At 40.5% G+C, this 18,000-nt stretch overlaps 1 long non-coding RNA gene across 3 annotated transcripts; it reads left to right on the top strand.

Moving 5' to 3' along the window:
* Nucleotides 1-20: 20 nt before the first annotated feature.
* Nucleotides 21-17,404, top strand: LOC131920330 (uncharacterized). 3 transcript variants are annotated; one of them, XR_009381615.1, is made up of 4 exons: nt 21-427; nt 8,235-8,381; nt 15,663-15,787; nt 17,197-17,404. It is a non-coding gene; the product is annotated as an uncharacterized LOC131920330 (long non-coding RNA). The 3 variants fall into 3 exon arrangements; XR_009381617.1 differs by lacking the exon at nt 17,197-17,404 and adding an exon at nt 16,117-16,178; XR_009381616.1 differs by having other exon boundaries at nt 22-422.
* The last annotated feature ends 596 nt before the right edge of the window (nt 17,405-18,000 follow it).

The following is an 18,000-nucleotide window of genomic DNA, read 5'->3' as shown; positions in this document are numbered from 1 at the left end:
GGCAGGAGGGAGCGGAGCGAGCGGACCGAGGGTGCGGTGAGCACCTGCTGCTTTATAGGCCCACGGGAGCCACCGCCCGTGACGTCACGGGCCGGCCGTGGGTGGAGGCGGCAGGAGGTTACTACCCCCAAATGCCGCCGCAGACAGACGGCAGCCCAGCAGCCCGGAGGAAGTGGGAATCGAGCCCTGTCAACGCGGGGAGAAACTGCCCCACTCCTGTTCTAAACTGGTGTGGTGCCGTGCTTGGGAGCTGACAGCCCAAAGTCCTAGTGTCACAGGGCCTGAAAAAAAACCTCTGCGTGGACGTTGATGTTAGCGGGATGACAGACCAGGAGATTGAAGTAGCAAAGTCCCACGTTAGGACATAGAGCCCTGAAGAGCAGCGGTGACTTAGTGACCTAAGCTTGAAGACTTTGAGAAGGGTAAAGTACGTTGGTTAACTCTGAGAAGAGAAGGCACCCCCACAAGAGTTGAAGTAGGATGGGTTTGTGTGGCAGCCTAGGGCCCTTTCCCACCTGGGCTCTTAAAGACTCCAAATGGCCCGGGATGTCAATCAAACACCCTCTCCAAAGCCTAGGGCCCTTTCCCACCTGGCCTCGGAAAGACTCCAAAATGACCCAGTTATCAATCAGACACCCTCCCCGGGGCCTTTCACAGCAACACTTGCTGGCCTTTTACCAGTATTAAATTAGGCACTTAAGATTTTAGCTGGACATGGCCAGACACTGGCATTGAGGACCCCGAAACAGAAGGTTGTAGGGAGAAGTCAGGCTGGACTATGTGATGAAGCCCAAACCCAAGCAAAATTACTTACCTCCACAGTCTCATTAACACCTGCCTAGGGTGCCTTTTTCTGGGTTTTCAGGTAAATAAAAGGCAGATATAAAAAATCAGAGAGAATAAATTGACACAGTAGATTTATTCAGTTTCATTTGTCCCTGAAATCTGCCCCTTGCCACTCTGGTAGAGATTTAGCACTAAACTTGAGAAGGGGGTTGCTGAGCAGAAGAAAGTTTCACAGGAGGGGGGAGGGGGCATGCACGGTGATTTGGGTGAGTGGGGCCTCTGTACAAACTCAAGGAAACCAGTGAGGCCCCATGTCTAGCTTAAGAGGGGATTCTAATGATGACAGGCCTGTGACTCCAGCACCCAGGCTAGAGAATCATGACTTCCAGGCCCCTCTAGGCTACAGAGCAAGCTTGAGGCCTATTTGGGCTAGCAGAAAAGACTGACTCAAAAGAGAAACAAAATGGAAAACTGGAAAACGCCCATGGGGGAACCAGGAAGGTATTTAACTAGGTTAAAAAAGAAAGGAGGGGTAGTCGCTTCATTGATGAACTTCCATGTTCTAACAGCTCCGAACTGGATTTTTCTTCACTTAGTGAAAACAAGGTGTATTCTCTAAGCAGTTTCCCTGACCTGGAGGTACACATGGCTCTCCCCGATTGTGCCCCCAAACAGCCTTTTCAGGAATGTCCTTTGCCATGCATTTTTCCTATTCTGAAAAACGTTTTAAACTCTCTCTTTTTTTTTAAACGGCATTATCACAGGGAGTGGGTTAACCGTAACATAGGCTTTATGGGATGAAATACACAGAAGTCCTGAGCTGTGTGTTCATTTACACTCAGCGTTTGCTGAAGATGTGTTTTGTGTAAACCCCAGTTTACTTTGGGGGGGGGATCGCCAAGAGGGAGATTGGGTGAGTGGCTCCTCGTTTGTTAGGTGCCCAGGGGTGTGGGCCACATACACGATTAAGTAATTCTATGGAAGCAGATAAGAGGGGCTGATTCACAGTGCCCTGGGAAATGAGGCCGCAGTTTAATTGGGTCTGTGGGGAAATGAGAACGGCCCTGGGAGGCCTTCTGAGCAGGGAGTTTGGAAGGAGAGATGTGATTTAGGGCTGGCAAACATAGGGATAAAGGTGAAGGTGCTCCTGCCCGTGCTGAGGTGGAAAGGAACCTGTTCTTTCCTCCTTTTTGGTGGATGAGGCGACTGCAACTCAGGACGATTTAGTCTTGCCCACAGAGCTCAGGCAGTCCGCGTACAGAGTGACACACATTCCTAGTCTCCTGGATTTCATTTGTTGCTATTCCACTTGTTTTCTTAAATCTCTTTTAATTTTCAATTAGCCAGTAAATATTGCTTTTATTTACAATACACAGCAATAACTTAATTACGTTCACAAGGCAGATAGATCAAGCGGTTTAACACATTTTTACTTCCTATTTTCTTAATCATTCTTTTGCTTAAATTTATTAATATCTTACTTTTTTTGTGAGTGGGTATTTTGACTGAATGTATATCGTGCTTAGTGCCTGGTGCCTACAGAGGCTGAAAGAGAGCATTGAATCCCCTGGAACTGGTGATACAGACAGCTGTGAGCTGCCATGTGGGTGCTGGGAATTAAATATGGGTCCTCTGCACGTGCAGTCAGTGCTCTAACCACTGAACAATCTCTGCAGCCCCTTACTTACTCTTAAGACCTATACAAGTTCTGGATACCTGTCATCAGAACCAATTTGCTTTCTTTTTGAAGTAAAAGTTGGCTGTTCACATGAGAATCCCTTGGTCATTTTCTGATTGGAAAGTTGTGGCGGGATCATTTATATTTCTGCCACATAATCTAGTCATGGGACAGAAAAGTTCTTGAAATAAATCTAGGTTTTTCATACAGAAATTCTACTGCATGTTAAGTTAGATAGTATCTCAAGACCCAGATTCCTCCTTTGAAAACAGGAATAAAACGCCTAGTTTTTGTTAAGTAGATTCATGGCAGAAGATACACCGAGTAGCATAAAGCCTGGGGTGCTGTGAGCATTTGGTACAGTGTATCCTTCATGTTATGACTGTTACTTCAGCACACTGAAGACCAGAGCTACTCACAGGGCATGCAAAGTCACCGGCTTCAGAATTTTCAGTCTGTGAACTTTGCACTATTTCCCCTGAAGACATTTGGGGCGTTTTATGATGCATCGGAGAGTATCCTGTGGTGTCATACCAGCATCACAAAGCAGCACCCATCGATGTGTCATAGATTCTGGAACATGGGCATGAGTAGGAAACCTATGTAAATGTGGGACTCTACATTCTGCAGGGTAGGCTGAGGAAATCAGGACTGATGTCAACAAATTCAAGTGAAATAGGACTCTGCTATGTCCTGATACACTGAAGTTTCTCTAAAGTTATTCGAGGTTAAGGACAGTCCTGGGGACAGATGCTCCTAATCAACCATTCCCATTAAGTATCTACTATCTGTATCCCATTGCAAACGGATGTAAAGAAAAATCCACTTTGATTCTGCTAAAAGATGCCCTATAAAAACCAAAAATATCACATGCTTGTCAATTAAGTTGACGTTGCGTTTGTATAGATAGGGCTGAGTATTATTCGTATGAGTCAACACATGAGTTGACCACAGTTCTCCAATGTAAATAACATTTCATACATTATAATACACTCCTTAGCTCCATTTAGATATTCTATAATTTTCCACTTTATACCTTGAAATTTATCCAGGCCAATTTCTATTTCCTTAAAAAAATAAAAAAGTAAAGAACTTAAACTGACCTTCGTAGTTGAGCATCTTAATATGTAAGTATGGGATGCTTGAAGCAGATAATTTGATAAAATAGAGACAACAATAACAACAAAAAATGTAATATACAAATACCTCTCAGGTCCAACTTCTGGTGGTTAGACAAAAGCCAGCATTCCTCAGGAATCTGTGAGGCCAGTCCACTCTGCCACAGAAGGCACTTCCCTTATCACTGGCAGAAGGGACAAATGGCTATCTGTGGTAGCTGTTAGCATACCAAAGTGCATGCTGGCCTCTGGGCTCCCTCAGCACCACAAGTACCTGTTATACTTTCCGAAGTCCTTGCTGGCATCCTGGCTCCTCCCTGCTCTTCTCAGCCCACCTCTTCAGCTCAGAGGCTTTCCGCCCCCCAGCTTCTTACACTTCTTATACTGCTGCTATTTCAGCTCTGCTCTCTTTTGTCTTTCTCTTGCCCTCTCTTTGTCTTTATTTCTAGCTCTTCCCCCACCTCTCCTCTCATGGCCTGGTTCAATTTACTGGCCATGTTCAGTGCACTACTTTCTCTCTGCTCTGGACTCTTCCAGATGCCTCTGGCTGTACCATCCCCTTATATCTACAATAAAAACCTTCCCCTCAACCATATGTTGGAGAAGTGATGCCATCAGTATATACCATGCCCACATTTACATAAAAAATGAATTTTATATGTAGTTTCTTTACTCAAACGTATTTTGAGAATGTAGCAGTAGTCTGGGCATAGAGGCTAGAACATCAAGTAATTCATACTGTCCTTGCCTTTAAGGAAACATTGTTAACAGGAAATAGTTAAGCTACAAAGAAACAATATGTAAAAATAAATTTAAGTAATGAGAAATTCTCCATATGACTTAGAAAAATTAGAATGGGGAATTATCCTACTGAACTGCAAGTGTGGATGCTCAGAGAAGTAGAAACAGCATGGGTTTGGGCAAGAAGCATGAAGGACACTGAGCAGCGTAGGTCTTGAATTGGACTTTAGACAGTGGAGGGTTTTAGGACACTGGACTTAAACATTTATTTCCATAATCATTTCTGTTCACTCTTTCTAAGCATCACTAGACAAAAGCTTTCTTTAGATCTTAACAGAAGAGTGAGCTGTTATACTCACTGAGAACTCTTTAAAATGTGCACTTCATCCTCCTCTCTTGATTTAGTAGATTTGGATACTGTCCACATCTGTGCAGTTTACTTTTTAATAGACTTTGCACAAAAATTGAGGCTGCAGCCAAGTGCTATCAGTCACCTACCATGTATGGGTTCAACCCTCAGCACCAGATCGGGGCAGAATAGAAGGAAAGAAAGAAAGAAACAACAGATGTGTACATATGATGAAGCATCCATCCGCTAATGAGATGCACACTTGGGGGTAGGGGGCTTGAATTAAGGGTTCTACACGCAGAGAGATGACTAGCTGCAGGTGCTACACATACACGTATATGGAAGTTCTCTTTGAAAGGAGAGAAGAAGGATGAAGAAATTACAATAGGAAGCCAAAACTGACTGTGGCAGGAAGTGATTTAAGTGGAAAAGAAGGTACATATTTACCTCAGAAACATGTTACAAAATGATTTAATGCTATTCCTTTTCATGCCCCTAATCTATTTTTGAACATATGGGGGAAAATCCATTGTATATATGGTTCTTGAAGAATGAATATGTCAAGCTGGATGTGGTGGCACAACCCTTTAATCTCGGCACTCAGCAGGCAGAGGCAGGAGGATTTCTGTGAGTTCTAAGCCAGTCTGCCAGTCTGGTCTACATAGTTGGCCAGGGCTATATAATGAGACTTTGTCTCAAAAGAAACTACTATCTACCCATTACAATCATTAAACAAGTATATCCTTTTTACTTTTATTTCCAAAAATCACTTCTTATGTACTTGTCTTTTCTGTAGTACATTTCCATGTTTGTTTTTTTCTTATATTTTCTCTTTATATTTTATATTTCCATTTACCGTACAATCTACTATTGTGTTGTATCCAATCTTTCAAAGTTGCTGAAAGTCTCCCATTGGCTTTTTATCTCAAAAGTTGACAAGAGAAACAGGCCAACTAGAGGTCTGTGGTAGTATCTTTAATGGCCTGCATTTCCTGCATTTCTGCAGAATGGGTGTAGATGATCTCTTTAATGTTTGTGCATTTCACACACCTAAGCTTTCTTGTGTCCAGATTTTACTGTATTTTCCCATGATCCCAATGGGCTTTTATTTCAGTGTCCAATGAGAATAGTAATTTTGTAAGACTGTGCTGTGGAATAATGCTTTTGTACACTGGTTTAATAAAACACTGATTGGCCAGTAGCCAGGCAGAAAGTATGGGTGGGATAAACAGACAAGGAGAATTCTGGGAAGAGGAAGCCTGAGTCAGGAGATGGCAGCCCACTGTCCAGGAAACAGCATGTAATGGCACAAGGTAAAGCCACAGAACACATGGCAATATATAGATCAACAGAAATGGACTGAGTTTAAGTGTAAGGGCTAGTCAGTAGTTAGCCTGAGCTAATGGCTAAGCAGTATTAATTAATATAAGCCTCTGTGTGTTTACTTGGGTCTGAGTGACTGCAGACCAGGTGGGACACAGGAAAACTTCAGCTACAAGACTGTAAGTAAAGAAGTTACTAATTTGGTTTAGAAGTCATTCCTATCTGTCAAGTAGGAACACCTTAAACCATTGGAGAAAAGGCCTCTGTGTGTCCTCCATCCCCAAACTTCCTGAATATGTCCTGAGAAATTACAAAAGAAGATGTCTGTTAGCTAACAAAATTAAGGCAGTTGTATGTAGAACTCAAAGAAAAAGAAGAATCCAGAGGCAGGTTATGAAGTCTGCAAGCACCCATGTACTACTACTCAGTATTCTTCCTAAGAAAAATAGTTTCATCATCTTAGATGTGAAATTATGCAGTCAGCAATGACTTTTGCAGTTGTAGCAGCTGTAAGTTCAATCTTAGATTTCTTTCCTACCTCTAATCATATGTTTTGTTCACTTAAACAGTTTTTGATTGTGTGTGTGTGTGTGTGTGTGTGTGTATGAAGTTCATGTGCACAGCATGCATGTGGAGGTCACCTCTCTTTCTGCCCTGTGGGTCCTAGGACCACATGGGTCCTGGGGATGAAACTCAGATGATCGGGTGTGGCACTAAGTGACTCACCAAGCATCTCACCAGCCCAGTCTTGGTCACTTCTGAAGATGTCAAATCATCCGACAAGATACTTTTTAATATCAAGTTGCTGGAAATTTTAGGATACTCAAGCACCACCCTTGGAAAATTTCAGAAAAGTTGAGTTTTCATGGTGCATTCACTGAGTTAGTTTGGATACTATGGTGGAAGTTCTACATAAGAGATGGACAACACTTTTAAATAATTTCAATGAATTATAAATTTGATCAAATACTTCAAATAAGTCAAATAGTTAAAGTAATGTTCATACTTACTGAAATACAAGAAAACGGAAGCTTCAAAGATACATTTTGCTTAAAGCTGTGTGTGAAATTTGATTCAGTTTACTTAGAAATTCATCATAAACACCAGAGAGCTAAGGATGGAGGAACTTGTAAGCACATTCTATTAAACTCTGTGTTTCTAAATTTGCCCAATTTGGGAACATCGTTGAAGATATGCTTATGCAGTACTAAGTTGAAAAATGGAACTTATTTTTTATTTTCCTGACAATGCTGTAACCTGTAGAATATTATTAGTTTTGATGATATTTTCCAGGAGGAAACTACAACTGTACCATTGTTTCAGTGTATATAGATTTTGGGGTAGTCATACTCTCATGATGAAAGAGAAAATGACATTGTGTAAATAAGAAGATATACATTTAAAATTACATATATGGTATTTTAAAGAGTAAAACAAGGAAAGAAAGGAGAGTGGTATGGGAAGTATACTAACTGACATTAAAAAAATTTATTATATTTATCATAGTTATTCCTTAAAACTTTAACAAAGCATGTGTATGTAATATGAAACAATGTTTATAAATATTTATACACATAGTATGTGTATGTATGATCTATGCACAGAGGAAAGTTCAGAAAGGATGCATACAAATGTTAATAACGCTTATCTTTCAGTTAAGAAATCACTTCTCTATAAGTCCTAATATTGTCACAAAGATCATGTTTTACTTGTATTTGTGTGCGTGTGTGTGGTTAAAAGCTCCAAACTAACGAGGAGATCTACCAAGTGAACTGATCTAACGTGATTTCAGTTGATATATCACTCTCTGTGTTAAGAATGCCAGCTTTAAGAGAAAATGGCCTCTGCTGTCACCTACTCTTCTTAGACTAGGACAGCGGCCCATGCGTCTGTGGGGTTAATCTCAGTGTAGTGTGTGGTCAAGCCTATAGGGTCCAGATTTTGTCTTCCCTTCATCATCCAGGGTAAATTACTTGAATACTTTGCGGCTGTAGCTTTCTAACCCCCAGAAGATGATGCTAAGAGTCCAGATCAAAGGGCTCTTGTGGGGCTCAAATGGGATGTTGTGTGTAAAACACTTGAACCATGTTTCATCGTTACTCCAAATACCCAAAGCATTTTGTTATCATTAATATTAAGTCTGAAGAAAGCACTATGGGATGTAAGGAAAACTTGCCCAGTGGGCATATGTAGAATAAGACAAGTAAAAATATAGGGGTTTTTGTTGTTTGTTTTATAGCTTGAGAATATCTGCTTTTGTGAAAAACAAACCTATAAGAATTCTGAGCTGTCTAGAATGCTGAAGGGAGTGGGAGTGAGTCCGGTCATTAACACCCCATCTCAGACAGCTTGCACTGTTGACATTCCCCCAGCATCTCTGCTTCAGGTACCACACTCCATGAAGAGGTATCCTTCTCCATGTTTCTTGTTCAGCTCTTCCTGTGATGCCATCATGCCATTATTTCTATGAAATCAGGTCATTTCTGCTATGAATATAATCTTCTATAGTGGATTTGTTTTTGTCATAAACTAACACAGTTTACACTCATGTAAAAGGAAAAGTGAGCTTTTTTTTTTTTAATACCTATACTAATTAGGTAGCAATTTTGTGCTCAGCGTTTTTATGTATCTGGTTTTATCTCTTCTTTAGTAATCAAGTCCTAGCATTTTCCCACTGACAAGGTGCTCAGCTAACATTACGTTTTCCAGAATTCCTTGAAGTTGATGGTGGGCACTGTGACTAAATACTGTGAGTTAAATGTATGGAGCTGGCAGAGTTGGTGGGTATAATTTCCTGGAAGGTCTGTTGAAGGATACTATTATTGAAGGTGTGGGAGACTTCTGCTGTCCTCCCTCTCCTGCCATTCCCAGTTGCTTGGTGTGCGGACACTTGGATGAGTCTCCCAGAGTCATGTTAGGTTTTATGTTGACCCTGAATCTGCAAGGCATGGGTTCGGCTGGTGGAACACAAGAAAAGAGCTGGAATCCCTGAATTGAAACAGGTACTCAAGCTGTATGTATGTATGTGTGTGTATGCATGTGTGTGTGTGTGTGTGTGTGTGTGTGTGTGTGTGTGTGTGTGTAGTTTACCTTTAGACTTCCCTTACATAAGACAAAAACTTTTATCTTATGAATGCCATTGCTCTTTTAGGATTTATAATTAGTACCACTAAGGCCAATGTCAGATAATCTGGTAGCCAGTGGTCTATATTGGATCCTATGATACTCCCCACCTACACCAATGTCCTGCAGGCACAGAATATTGGGAACCCAACTGAAGGAGGCATCAAGAAAGAAAGATACTCCATGGAGAGCCATGAGTGTCTTGTGAGAGCACGTAAGAAAAAACATAAAGCATTTGAGCTTGTGCTCCATGGCCTAGTAAGAGTTCAAGAAATGTGACTTTGGTTATGGTTGGATGCCAAGAGGAGGTTGGCATAATTCTCCTACAAAGTCTTACATAGATTGAGAGAGGCTAAAGCTATACTAATAAAGAACCATTGGCCACCTGTTAGTCAGCTGAATGGGATGTTTGGTGATGGTCGTAGTTTGGGCAATGATCCTGTTTGTACAGTCATAACTATGATGATCTTGCTTTTGCTTTAATCCTTCATGGCCGTACATGGTCTTGTATGGTGTTAATGGTCAGAGAAATTGTTCATGGTGACAGAACATAAAGATTTAGTCAGTAGTGCTGGATCACTCTGAGGGCCAGGAGCTGCCTTTTCTTCCTCCGCTCTCCTGGTGCTCAGAGCATGTTGTATTCTCAATGTTCACTGAATGAACTGAAAAGCAAGTACTTTGTAAACAAACTAAGAACACTGAATTACTGTAGTTGGAGAGTTTCTCTTTGGGTCCCGCCAAGCCCCACTTATAAAACAAACATACAGACGCTTAAATTACTTAAACTGTTTGGCCTAATGGCTCAGGCTTCTTGCTATCTAGTTCTTATATCTTAAATTAACCCATTTCTATTAATCTATAAGTTGCCACATAGCTCGTGACTTACCGGTACTTTACATCTCGCTTTTCATGGCGGCAGCTGGCAGCATCTCCCTGCCTCAGCCTTCCACCTCCCAGAATTCTTCTCTTCCTCGTTGTCCTGCCTACATTATCCTTCCTGCCTGGCTACTGGCCAATCAGTGTTTTTTTTTTTTTTTTTTAAATCAATCATAGCAACATATATTTACAGCATACAGGACATCCCACAGCAAATTACTATCTTTATTTCATACATACTATGCTAATTAAGTTATATTCATTATATCATCTTTATTTCATAGTTGCCACTTGAGTGAGTTCATGTCCTTTTCAAAGCCAAGTTTATGTGAAAAGATCATACAGTGACAAGTTTTAGTATAATTATCAAAGCTATGGGAAAAGATACCTGAAGAGCTACTAAGAAAGAGAATTATCTGCATCCAGTAGGGATAACTTGCAAAAATAGAACCAGAATCAGCGTGTAATCTATTTGTTCACCACCCTTATTTCCAAGGTCCATTTTAAATGCACTGCATGTGCTTAGTAGATAATATAATCTATCATGCAGGTCCATTATTTACTATACTATAAAATAATTCATAATTTACAGTTGATTCTGAAACCAGTGGCTTAGGTTTACATTCACTTTACAGTAAGAAGTTTCTCTGACTGGAAAGAATCTCTTTAAGCAGAAGATGTTATCATACAATTTAGATAATATTTATGAGAGTTCATGTTCTAAGCATTTAATCAGTTTGCCTCCCGTGATCATCATAAAGCCCCATAAGGCCATTTTCTATAGTGGCTCACACAGGAAATCAAGTGATAAAGTAACTTTCTGGAGGTCACATTATTTCCTGCAGAGAAATAGATTCTAAGCCCAGATCTCTTGCCCCCAAACCTGATGCCTTTGAATCTCTATGAAATAATACAGCTAGCATAACATGAGACACACAATAGGTGTTCACATGTGTTTTTAAAATGGAAAGTAAAGTTTGAAGAACTGTTGGTAGTATAGACAGATTGACAGGACTCCGTGACTAATAGAGAACATCCAAGACCCAAGCTGCCCCTGGGTCTCTAACACATATAAAAATCTGAAGGGAGCTGTGGAAGGCTGAAGCCAGCTGTGCCCACATCCCCAAGCAGAGTCATCTCCTAAAGAAGACAACAGCCATCACATCATTACTGAACAGTGTACCCAGCTCACCCAGACTAATCAATCCCCTTACTACTGTCTGTTTCAGTTTGTCCTTACTGGTTGACCTAGGCTTGTGAAAGCTAGAAAAATGTACACTGGCCTATCAAAAGTCATCATTCTGACTAGAAGTTTCTAAGTTAGATTATTCCCTCCCTGTCTGTGCAAGTCTGATTAGGCTGCCTCTGAAAGTTAGCTTTATCATCCCCAAAGGGCCATGAAGTGTCCCTCACCTCCATTCACTGGGCATTTATTCAGCACCTGTTATACCCAGGCACTGAGGAAGACACGGGAATAAGTAATGAATAAGACAACACTTTATTTTTGGGAATTCTGAATATGAATACTCTACATCACCTCCCTACTCTGCTTCTTCCAGCTCCTCTCATACCCACCTCCCCCAACTCTTCAACTTCATGGCCTCTTAGTCATTAATTACTATACATATATATATATATATATATATATATATATATATATATATATATATATATACAACCTGCTGAGTTCATTTAGTGTTACTCATATGCATATGTGTTTAGGGCTGACCGCTTAGAACTGGATAACATATCAAGGAGCTTGTCCCTAGAAATCACTGATTCTCCCTGGTCATGAATTGCTTGTAGCTCTTCATTTAGGGGTGGGAGGCCTTGTGAGTTTGCTCCCATCCACACTGACACGAGTGGTACCATTTTTTTAATTTTTGGTTAGGCAGCCATATTGTTCAGAATTTCTGAGTGCAGAATACTTTTTAACATCTTGCAATGTAGAATTAAATACAAATGAGAAGAGGAAATTTTGTTAGTGTCGAGTGTTAGGTGACCTTGTAGATGAATTTAGTGGAAGTGAGAAGAGGGAAGATGCTAGCATTCCAGGCAAAGGGAATCACATTTGCAAAGGTCTATATTCAATGAGGAGCTAGGGACTAGTGTCTGGCAGAGCTCTGGTGGGCCATAGTCAACAACCCGACCAAGTTCTAACAAAATGCATCTAATTCATAAGGCAGATTTGAAGTCTGATCTTTACAACAGGAAATATTCTTTTTTTATGACATCTTTTCTTTATAATAGCTCTCACACGGAGGTAACAAGCCATGCCCAGGTGGTGAGTGGTTCTCTTGTCTTCATCATTTGGCATCATCTTCCTTCTGTTTGTCCATGTTTTCAGAAAGACCATTTCCTACCAAGAGCTGTTTCTGTGGAGGTTCTATGAGACATGAGTTATTTCAGGGAACATCATATGGAGCACCCTCTCTACAGTCAAAAGTTCTCAATGTGTGTCCTGTTGGCAGATTACCCACAATTCAGGGGTTTAGAGTTGGAGATTGTTTTTAGAAATTTATAATGTTAGTATATATAATTTTATGCAAGGAACCAAGAAAGAATTTCCTAGTTCCAGCTGAGGAGAACATTCTAAGGATTCCAACATGAAAATTGTTGAGATATGAAGAAGGCAAATTGTAGCATAGAATAATAATAAAAATAACTAGGGATCTTGAACATAAAGACAGCATATCTTACATACGAAAGCTGGTGGGTTGTCATGGTTCTGTGGCAGTTTCCCCAAGATAAACTATTCCACCCTGGAGGGAAGCCCCTTAAGAATCCTGATGTTCTAATCTGGAGGCCCTTAAAACTCGGGAAGTTCACAGCTCAACAAGTTTCAGGAAGTACCTGAAACTTACCAGATGCGCTAAGTCCCTACATGCCCAACCTTGAGCTATCTGGAAGAAACAGATGGCCCAAGCTGCCTGGGAAAGGCTGGGTTAGAACAGTTGAGCTGCTTGGGAAAGACAGTCTCTGACCTATGGAGCTGTTTGCAACTCATACAGCCAGCTTCGGGATTTTAGCTTTTGTGACCATCATCCATGCTGGGCTGAGATTTTTTTTTTTTGGTGTGTGTGTGTGTGTGTGTGTGTGTGTGTGTGTGTGTGTGTGTGTATGTGATTCATCTGTTTTTGAGTCATTTTTTCTCCTGTAAGTAACCTCTCACCAATACTGCTGTAAGGAGTCCCAATAAACTCTTTTGTCCACCATGTTGGACTTTGGTGGTATTCTTACTTGGTCTGCCAAGAATTCCTTATTAAAGAAGAGTAGACATTTGTTCATATCTTCCCAGGAATACTGTTGTACAACATAATTAGCATCAAATAAGTACCAACAGAACAAAAAAAATCAGTCTGGGAAGAGTCATTGCATAATCCTAGGCATGGGTAGCAAAACATGAAACTAAGGCTGAACAGACTAAGGATGTATAGTTCTGGGGAAAGATTCCTATATGGCCACCTTTTCCTCTATGTTAAGGAACAATGTAACTTCTTGCTATGTCAGCAACTGTATGGTACCTATGATGTGCCAAGACACATAACCAAGGCCAAATCCTCTATCCAGAAGGAAAATCTTGGTGGGGATTCTATGAAAGGGGGTTCCTGGTGAGACTTTTATTCTCTATGTAGCGTGAAGGGGACCTGCCTGCTTGATGAGTCAAGTCTATAGAGGGAGTATAGATACAATCTAAAACAGAAGAAAGGTTTGAAATATTTTTTTTGGTCCATGGAAGCCATACAGAAGGGATGGTAGTGTGACAGGATACCACAGAGGTTATATGTGGCCACTACCAGTGTAATGACAAGTGTGGCTAAAGTCAAGATAGCTGTTCACTGGGAATTTGCTTCTGTAAGAGAGGATGAGATGGAAATGCTTTCTTCCTGTTTCTTACAGTTGGCAGTGTACAAAAAAAAAAAAGAGTGAAAATTTTGTATGTGCTGAAGATCTAAAATTTTGTATGTCCTTGGATCCAAAAGCTTAGGGCTCATGGAAGGAGCTGGACAGTAAAGAGAAAAAAATAATATGAGTGATTAAAAAAATTAAAGAAAACTAATGTTTGATAGCCAGATCATTATACCAGATAACTCTCCTCCTAAGAGTTGATAACAGGATTTATTTATCAGGGACTTGGGGCTCTGATGGAGCTTTAGTGGTTTTGGTGGGCCCCATGTTAGGCTATGGTCTTTGTAAAGTTAGGGGGCCTTTATCAGAACTGGATGACTTAGATCAGAATGTGAACTGGTACTACCAGGTGCTAAAACAAGTAAAAACAGATTAGAGGTATAGGTGATCCCCAGTACACCACTCCCTCTCCCCCCACTGTGGAAGAAAAAGGTCTCCATGGGTGGGAGCCCCCCCCCCACAGCTACTTCTCTAGCAGAGTTGGCCAAGGGTCCCTCAAAGTGAGGGTCATGCAGGGTGACTGAGAACCCCATATTAAATTACAGGTTTGTTGGTTTTCTATTCATGTTAAAAAGGTATTTGGGCTTGGGTTGATATTGGAAGGAAGTGTGTCTTGGCTCCTGATGGTTCCCATGATTGTCAGGCTAAAAAGAAAATAGGAAAAATATCAGTATCAAGCTAAAAAAATTAGAAAACATGATGGACATACATATAAAATGACATAAGTTAAAAGAATTAAGCTTGTCCTAATGGTGGCCTTTACGTTCCTCGGAGTAGAGGGTATGTATTTCTCCACTACGGGGCAACTTTTGGGGATGGATATATCTCTGAGACACCACTGCAGTTTCTCCTGAGGGTGGAAACTGTGGAGACAGTCATGGGGTTGAGTAAAATGGAAATGAACTCCTAGTAGAGTGGCGAATATCAAAAGTATAGTCTGCATAGGGGATACGACAAAATTACAAAAACTTCAAGAAGCCAAAACAGGTAGAGATTATTCCTCCAGCCCACAGACCTTCCAACAGTCTACTATGACCTGTGAAAAGCCAGATGGTTCCTAGGGGGAGGGGTGTGACCATCCACTGTAGAGTCTAAGTGAATAGACTCATACACATCACTGTGTTCAACATTTCTCTTTTTACTGAACAGCTGATAAAGGTGATGAGATCTTTTTGTACAACATTAGATGTTTCCGACATTTCTTTTCTGGTATCCCCTTCACTACTCAATTCCATCTGACACTTGCTCAGAATAGATGACAATGGACTTTCAGAGTGCCTCACCAAAGTCATCATCATAACCCCTGTTTGGCATGGGATAGTGACCCAGGGCTTTACATTGTTTTCCTGCTCATCCTCTGTAAAAAGGCTTTTATTATAAATGGAAAACCAATTGCTAACTTTTAAGCATTTTACTGATCTCAACATAAAAATATACCTTGAAGAGACACAGTTCACAGAGCACAAGAGCCAGGTGTATCTGCAAAATTCTTTGGAATTTTAAGTTAGGCAAGAGACATGATAACTACCAAGGTCACTGAAAATTTTTACAATATCCTGAGTGTATAAATGTTAAAATACATGTTTCCTAAAGCAACAAGATTGGTAATCGCAAATCCCAGTGCTAGGGGTTGATCATCTCTCCAGTTGCTGGCCGTGGAAAAACCTAGAGGGTCTCAACCCAATAAAGGCTATTGCTGTTGGCTGGATTCCAGAAGTGAAAGGTAAAATCCTATTGCTAAAAATATCCTATGCTTTAGTTGCAGGACATGGAAAAATAAGGTTGTGGCTGAGCAGAAAGTGTCTCCTTCTTGCAGGATATCTACTATAATGTTAGTTACTACTAAGAATTCCAGGGAAAGTTATGGCTCCAGACTCTACTCAGGTATGGGTTCTGGGTTCTATTTTCTTCATAGTGTCAGACAAGATGTGCCAGTAGACAATAGACAGAATCAGCTTTCTAACTGGACTTAAGGACCACTGTACATGGAGAAGTCTGTATCTGGTAATGGAAACTTAGACAAAAACCTGTGGCCAGAAAAAATGATAGGACAGTGGAAAAGTCATCAGTTTTTGTCTTATTAAATAAATAATATATGCAGTCTAAGCAGCTTCCCCGATATCTGTGTTTATGACCGTGGGTTATTACAGTGTCTCACTGGAGATTTTCCTGTTTGATGTTTTCTGTCTTTTCTTCTCTTGTGTCTGTAACAGAGAAAATTCCACTGAGATGTACTACCAGCCATGTTCTACAAACAGAAATAAATAAAGAGATGTGAATGTTTGGTTCTCTAGTAGAGTTTTTTTTTTTCAAAATAGTCATATTTATTTGTCTCCCCTTTCAAGATAAAGGAATAATGATTAAGAGAAGGTAGGAAGAATGTAAGAGTTGGAGGAAGGGGTGGAGTGCTGTGTAGCAATTTCTTCTAAGATAAAACCTTCCATCCTACTGGGTTCCACTGTGTTATAAAGAGAAATGAAACATTCCGTTCTCCAAGGGAAGTTCCTTAAGACTCAGGACGTTCTAAAGGGAGGCTCCTTAAATCAATAGGTAAACAATTCCAAAGCTTCAGGAAGTTCCTGAAACTGACAAGATGCTTTAGGTCCCTCCTTCCCTGAGCTTAAGTAAACAGTAAAGGCTGCCAAAAGGCATTCTTGGACCAACCAAGCTGCCTAGAAGAGGTAGATAAATCAGCCAAACTTCTTACAGAAGGCTCAGACCAACTGAGCTGCCTGTTAAACATGTTCCCACCTATTGAGGTACCAGCAAGTTGTTCTGTGAGCTGCAGGATTAGAACCTTTGTGAGTTATTTTCCATGTTGGGGTGGGCTTTGGTGATGCAGCTGTATTTGAGTCATTCTGATCCTGTAAGTGACCCCAATAAACTCATTAGTTCACCAAGTAGGACCTTGGTGTTATCTCTACTTGGATCTGTCATGTATTTTCTATCTGAGATGGGTAGACTTCTGTTCATGTCTCCCAGGAATAATGTCACACTTTAGTCATTCAATGTGGATCTGCTTTCTGTAAGTAAAAGAAGGTCAGTGTTGGAGTTATGGTATCTCTGGCCTTTCTGAAGTGATTGATATGTGGCCTTCCACTATAAAATATTTTTTAATGATATGTTCCTGCCACTTTCCCAAATACTCAAAATGTTAAAACAGTGCATCTTGGGAAAAAATTCAAAATGCTTATAAATAAAGAGAAAAGAACTGTAATAAATATAGAATCAAATCAAAAAGTTCATAGGCATGCACTTCCTTAAATTCGTTTGACCATTTATAACTCATGCAGCCTCCAGCTCTGGTGGGGCCAGACAGCATTGTGAATTCAAGCCCCTGAAGAATCAAAGAACAAGGAAATCTAACAAGAAGAAGAGAGGTAAAGGGATGATGAACATGGTCATGATTAAACCATATCATGTGTATGTTTGAATGTTGTAACAGAAGCCATTATTTGTACAATTCATATATTTTCTCAAATAAAAAGGAAATAATAAGCACTTGTGTGTTCAATCTTGAGTTTCAGTACAAATGATTGTGCCTGTTAGGACATCACTTGAGGTGGATTCCCTTCAGATGTAACAATTCTTTCCCTGAATGATTGTTATTTCCACCTCACCCATTGCATGTATTGTTTTCTCCTACATGTTTCTTAATTTGTTTTCATCACAAAGCTTTAACTGACTTCAAAAGGAGGAACTACGTGGGATTCAAAGAAAGAGCCAGCCTAGGATTTCTATAAACATGCCCTCTACTGTGTCTGAGTCATGGCCATGCTGTTGACTGTTTACTCTCTGTTGTCAGCACTATGGCACTAGAACCAATGACTGGGAAGTGAGCTGCCTGCTATTCTTAGTTTATTACAACCAGCTCTCCATGACTTGGGGACTCATTGTGCATTATGTGGTTTCTTTACCACAATGTAGCCTAGGAAATGGTCTCATACTGGAGCATTAAGCCCTTTAAAACCCAAACTTTTATCATGGTATCAAAGCATGAATGCAGAGAATGAGGGGGAAAAAAAAACATCATTGAGAGTGTAGGTGGGTTGTTTGCTGTGGTTAAAAGATTTGCACAGTCTTTGTGGATAGAATTC

This window comes from Peromyscus eremicus, chromosome 10 (assembly GCF_949786415.1).
Source record: "Peromyscus eremicus chromosome 10, PerEre_H2_v1, whole genome shotgun sequence".
Lineage (NCBI taxonomy): Eukaryota > Metazoa > Chordata > Mammalia > Rodentia > Cricetidae > Peromyscus > Peromyscus eremicus.
This window is presented reverse-complemented; position numbering and strand designations above follow the sequence as displayed.